Source organism: Cupressus sempervirens, chromosome 9 (genome assembly GCF_028749045.1).
Source record: "Cupressus sempervirens isolate cs-2001-9-10 chromosome 9, ASM2874904v1, whole genome shotgun sequence".
NCBI lineage: Eukaryota > Viridiplantae > Streptophyta > Pinopsida > Cupressales > Cupressaceae > Cupressus > Cupressus sempervirens.
This window is the reverse complement of record NC_143126.1, coordinates 776,985,941-776,991,940: the sequence shown is the minus strand read 5'-3', so window position 1 is coordinate 776,991,940 and position 6,000 is coordinate 776,985,941.

Sequence of the window (6,000 nt, the reverse complement as noted above, 5' to 3'; positions counted from 1 at the left end):
CATGAGACCTAAATCTTTCATCTCAAACTCATTCATCATAGCAACTTTAAATTCATCTTTCATCTTTGAACTACTACCCATATATAACAAATCATCAACATACAAACTCACAATGAGAATATCATTACCTTCTTGTTTGTAGTAAAGGGTAGGTTCACTCTTCCTTCTTTGAAAGCCATTCTGCTGAAAATATCCATCAATTCTTGCATACCATGCATGTGGTGCTTGCTTGAGGCCATACAAAGCCTTCTTCAACTTGTAGACATAATCTTCTTTGCCTTGAATCTCAAAACCTTGTGGCTGTCCCACATATACCTCTTCTTCTAAGTACCCATTCAAGAAAGCACTTTTCACATCCATGTGATGAATACTCCATTTCTTTTGAGCTGCAAGAGAGATTAGCATCCTAATAGTTTCTTGTCTTGCTACTGGTGCAAAATTTTCTTCATAATCAATGCCATACCTTTGAGTGAAACCTTTAGCAACCAATCTTGCCTTGTGTCTTTCAACACTCCCATCACTATTATACTTGGTCTTATAGACCTATTTTGTGCCAATCTTCTTCTTCTTATGTGAAAGATCTACAAGCTCCCATGTTTCATTCCTATCAATGGAATCCATCTCTTCATTCACTGCTTGCATCCAAACCTCATTAGCACATGCATCTTCAAAACATGATGGCTCAAAATCAGCTTTAGCAAGTAATGCAAAATTTACTGTCTCACCTATTGGATCTTCTTCATGTGCTTGATTTTGACACCTCTCATAAATATCACTCAATCTTCTTACCTTCCTTGGAGGACTAGAGGATGGACTTGCTCTTGGTATTGGTGAGGGGTTTTTTGGTGGGCTTGGTGATCTTGAAATAGAACCATTAGCTGGCTGCTCATTATCATTATCAGCAATATCATCATCATCCAAAACTGATTTTGGCTTTCCAATATGTTATTTTTGATGACCATAAACCCCCCCTTCATCAAAAATCACATCTCTTGAAACAACAATCTTATTAGTAATAGGATTGAATAATCTATAAGCTTTGCTTTCCTCACTATAGCCCACAAAAATACATGATTCACTTTTAGCATCTAGCTTTTGCCTATTCTGATTAGGTATGTGAACATAAGCCAAACAATCAAAAACTTTAAAATGATTTACATTAGACTTTTTCTCATACCATGCTTCATATGGAGTCATCTTGTGGAGGGCACTTGTAGGACTCCTGTTGAGAATATATACAGCTGTAGCAACTGAATCAGCCCAATAAGAATTGTTCAAACCTTTGGTTTGTAACATGCTCCTTGCCATTTCTACCACTGTATGATTCTTCCTTTCAGACACTCCATTCTGTTGGGGTGTGTATGCAGTTGTGAGTTGTCTTTTGATGCCATTCATCTCACAAAAATTTTGAAAATTTTTTGAGCAAAATTCTCCTCCTCGATCTGTTCTCAAACATCTTATTGTGTTCCCTTTCTCATTCTCTACACGAGCTTTAAACTTCTTGAATGTATCAAAGGCTTCATCTTTAGTCTTCAAAAAATATACCCAACACATGCGTGAGTAATCATCAATAAAAGTAATGAAATATGACGACTTACCCAAGCTTTGTGTTTGCATTGGACCACAAATATCTGAATGAATAAGTTGAAGTAGGTATTGGGCCCGCCATGCATTGCCTTTTGGAAATGATTCCCTTGAATGTTTCCCTTTTGCACACCCTTCACAAATCTGTTTATGCTCTTCAACCTTAGGCAATCCAAGAACTAATGCATTTGATGTTAGATTCTTCAAACTATTGAAATTTAAATGGCCATACCTGAGATGCCACAACCAACTTTTATCCTCATAAGCCATATTGACAAGCTGATTATCATTTTGACCAAACTTCAAAGGAAACATCCTATTCTTTGTCATAGGAACAACTGTAATCACTTCATTTTTTTGATTCTTATCATAGATAGTACAGTGCATGTTCTCAAATACCACTCTATAATTCTTCTCACATAGCTGCCCAAAACTCAATAAATTATGCTTTAACTTGGGAGTATAATAAATATCTTGAACACTTTTCATACTTTCCTTTGTCTGAACATCCATGGCTCCTTTGGTCGCAACATCCACAGTATTGTTATTACCAAGGGTAATATTGGATCTGTAACTATTATCAAGCTTTGAAAATATTTCTCTGTTGCCAGACATATGGTTAGAGCATCTAGAATCCAAATACCAAACATCATTCACAGTACTTTCATCTTTCCCATAACACAAAAATAAATTACCCGAGGAAGGATCCTCATCTTGTTGGGCATAATTTGCACTATTGTTACCTGATTTCAGTCTACACTCTCTTTCAAAATGTACATACTTATTGCAATGATAGCATTGGATGTTCCTTTTATCAAATCTGCCTCTACCTCTGCCTCCTTGAGCACCTCCTCTTCCTCTAGATCCTCTTGAAAAATTCTGATTTTGGCCCCTTCCCGAGCCTTTGTTGTTGTTACTACTGCTGCTAGCACCATCGTTCTTTGAAATTTGCAATTGGGAAGCAAAAGCCTTCTCATTAACACTGATAGATGTGTCCCTTATTCTATCCTCATGTGATATAAGAGATCCAACCAATTCATCATACTCCACGGTAGCTAAATTTTTGCTTTCTTCTATGGCAATTACTACAATATTCCATCTTGGGGTTAGAGATCTCAATACCTTTTGTATTATTTGCTCTTGAGCAATAGATTCACCCAAAGTGGCCCTTTTATAAGTCACATCTTTCACTCTCACACAGAAATCTCTCACACTCTCTGTCTCCTTCATCTTCAAGTTCTCATATTCTCTTTTCAAGGTTTGTAGCTTCACAACCTTGATCTGATCATTGCCATGGTAAGCATCTTTTAGAGTCTTCCAGGCCTCTTTTGCTGTCTGTGCATCAGCAATTCGAGGAAACAAGCTCTTATCAAGAGCCATCTGAATGTGAAACAATGCCATCGCATTCTTCTTCTCAACTTCTTTCTTCAATGTCCTATCATTAGGTTGGAGAGTATTCCAATCTGCAGGCTCTTCATATCCAGATTCAACGATCTCCCAAAAATCTTTCCCAATCAAAAAAGTCTTCATCTTGATTAACCAATATTGGTAATCAACTCCATCAAACTCTGTGATTTGCAAATTGTGAGCCATGCTGCTGTCTTCCAAACACCTTCAGCTCTGATGCCAAATGTAGGATTCAAACAACAACAACAACACAATAAAAAATAAAAAAAAATATTCAAAACAAGGAAGGCTCTGTTTTACTGCAGAGAAAAAAAAACTGATATATTATTCCAACTACAAATTGCTATTCAGCCAATACATTTATTCAAATAAAAATTGTTAAAACTAATCCCTAACACATAGATCAAAATATAGATCAGGAGTTCTAACAGTAGTTTTAGCATTATTCCATGCTTATGATTAAGGATGGGAGAAGAAGTAACTAAGACTAGACAAAAATGCATCCAAAAATATCATCTAATGCATGCCATATGTACAGCATGCTTATTGTTTAAACTACTCCTAAACTGAAGTATTCTAAAAATTATTTATAGAATGGTGAAAATGGAGCAGTGGAGCTGGAGTTTGAAGTGAAGCTCTCAGCATCAATCTTCACCAACAACTCTACTTTTCAATCCTCGTGTACATGAGCATATAGACAGTCTCTGGATTAACAGATACATTTTTAACAGGTTTGACACGATCGTCATTAAACTCATGAAACCAGTTGAGAGGATCTTTATCTGTTCCAATGTCCTTAGCAAGTGTTGCAGTAAAATGCTTCGACTGGGGAAAATGATCTATGACATCATAAAACTTATCCTTAATCTTTCCATGAACCCTATTCGCATCAAGAATGAACTCTTTCAAATCCAGCACATGTCAAGGGACTCTTTAATCTGTGATTAAGTCTATTATTCTCTTCACGACTAAGTCTATTCTCACGCCCAATCACTCTATCGAGATACAAGCTGATGTGGAAGACAGTTTCGGATAAGTCACCATATTACCTCCGCATCTGCAAGTCTGGTCATCAACTCTATTCCCTTCGCTTCTATCAAGTAATCCTTCAAGCGTGCAATCCATGGGTTGTCTATTATTTGGTTTGTTTTTAGATGGAAATAGCAACATCCACATAGGGTCTTTGTGATTTGTACTTTGTGAGTTGGAACAACTAATGCACTTGAATATGTGGGAGTCAATGATACGAAATGTTTCCTCACACATTTCTTTGTAGAAGGGGTCGAGAATTTTCTGGAATATGAACTGCAGAAATTCCAGATTGTTATTTTCTATCATTTCATTGAAGACGGGGCGGGGTGGTTTTTCTCGGTAGAAACTTCTCCTACATTTTGATCAATCTTTTACAATCATGAAAATTAATAAGTTTGAATTGTGCAAATACTTATAGGATGAATATTAAGAAGTCAAATTGTTTTAAGTTCATATGAACTCATTCAGAATATTCTTCTCATGAGTATAACTTCAGAAGAAAGAGGATTATTAGAGCCTTGGACGCCATTATTTTTTTAAAAATATACTAAGATTATCAATTTTATTATTTCATTAACATATAAAATTAATAATTATCAATTTAATTGTTATGTTAATTTAAATTTAAATTTTTAAAAAAAAGTTAACTCTATAATACTAAATATTATTAAGGGGAAGATATTTAGAACTATAGGCTTTTATTATTAAAATTAATAATCAATTTGAAATATAAATAATTGTTATGTCAATTTTAAAATTATAAAATAAAATTCTATCATAACAAATATAAAATAGACAGCCATTTTTCAAACGAATAGAAACATAAATAGTAATCATATTATATAAATCCAGTAATTAACTTGGAATCCATGCCTCTTGTTTAAAGTAGAAGATTGATTTGTGTTTAGGACATAATGTGTAAACATTTATGCCATATTTAGTCGCCATAGAGGTATGTGTAACTATATATCAAGTTTTTGCCTCTTGTTTGAAGTAGAAGATTAATTTGTGTTTAGGAGAATACAAACCATTAGGCTTCTTTACAAACTAGACTATAAATGGCATCTAGCAATCCTCCATTATTGTTGACAAAACTAATAATGAAAACTTGCTATATAGTTACACATACCTCTATGGAAACTAAACATGACATAAATGTTTACACATTATGTCCTAAGCACAAATCAATCTTCTACTTCAAACAAGAGGCAAGGACTCTAGCTCCTTTAGAGCTCTTGTTATTAAAGTTCATATTAATTGAGTTTAATATGAATAGAGTGTTGAGATTTTGGCTAGGTCAATAATTTTACTACCAAATATATAACCGAGTAAATTTGATGAGAATACAAACATATCTTTTTTTTTTTGTTGTTTATTGGAGTTGTCTTTCTAATGGCTATTTTAGTAGTGGATTTATAAAGGTGGAAATAAAATTTATTTTTAATTTGTAACTAAAAGAGGGGTGAACATTTTATTGAATACCAAAGAGAGTAGAACAACACAAGAAACAAAGAGAACTATACAGCTTTATCGTGGTCCACAAGATGAACCAGCATTTGAGAGAAATCAAGGGGAAGCATCCTATGATCAATAATGTTCCAAACCAACCCATGCTCAGAGGCCCATTTAGCCAAACAATCAGCCACACCATTCCACTCACTAGTGATATGCATAAAAGACACAGAGTCTGGAGAATTGCATAGTTGAGTGATTTGCTAAATAACGAGAGCCAAATGCTAATCCACATGAACAAGGTTCTTTCTATTCAATAAATTCACAACCACCTGCAAGTCAGTCTCACATATAATTCTTCTCCAACCACGCTCGCAACATTGTTCCACTACAACCAAGATAGCCAGGGCTTCCATGAGGTTATTAGTATGGTAACCCTTGTATATAGAAAACATAAACTGAATATCACCAGAACTATCACGCCCAACTCCCCCAATACCAGTCGGACTAGGATTTTTCCGAGAA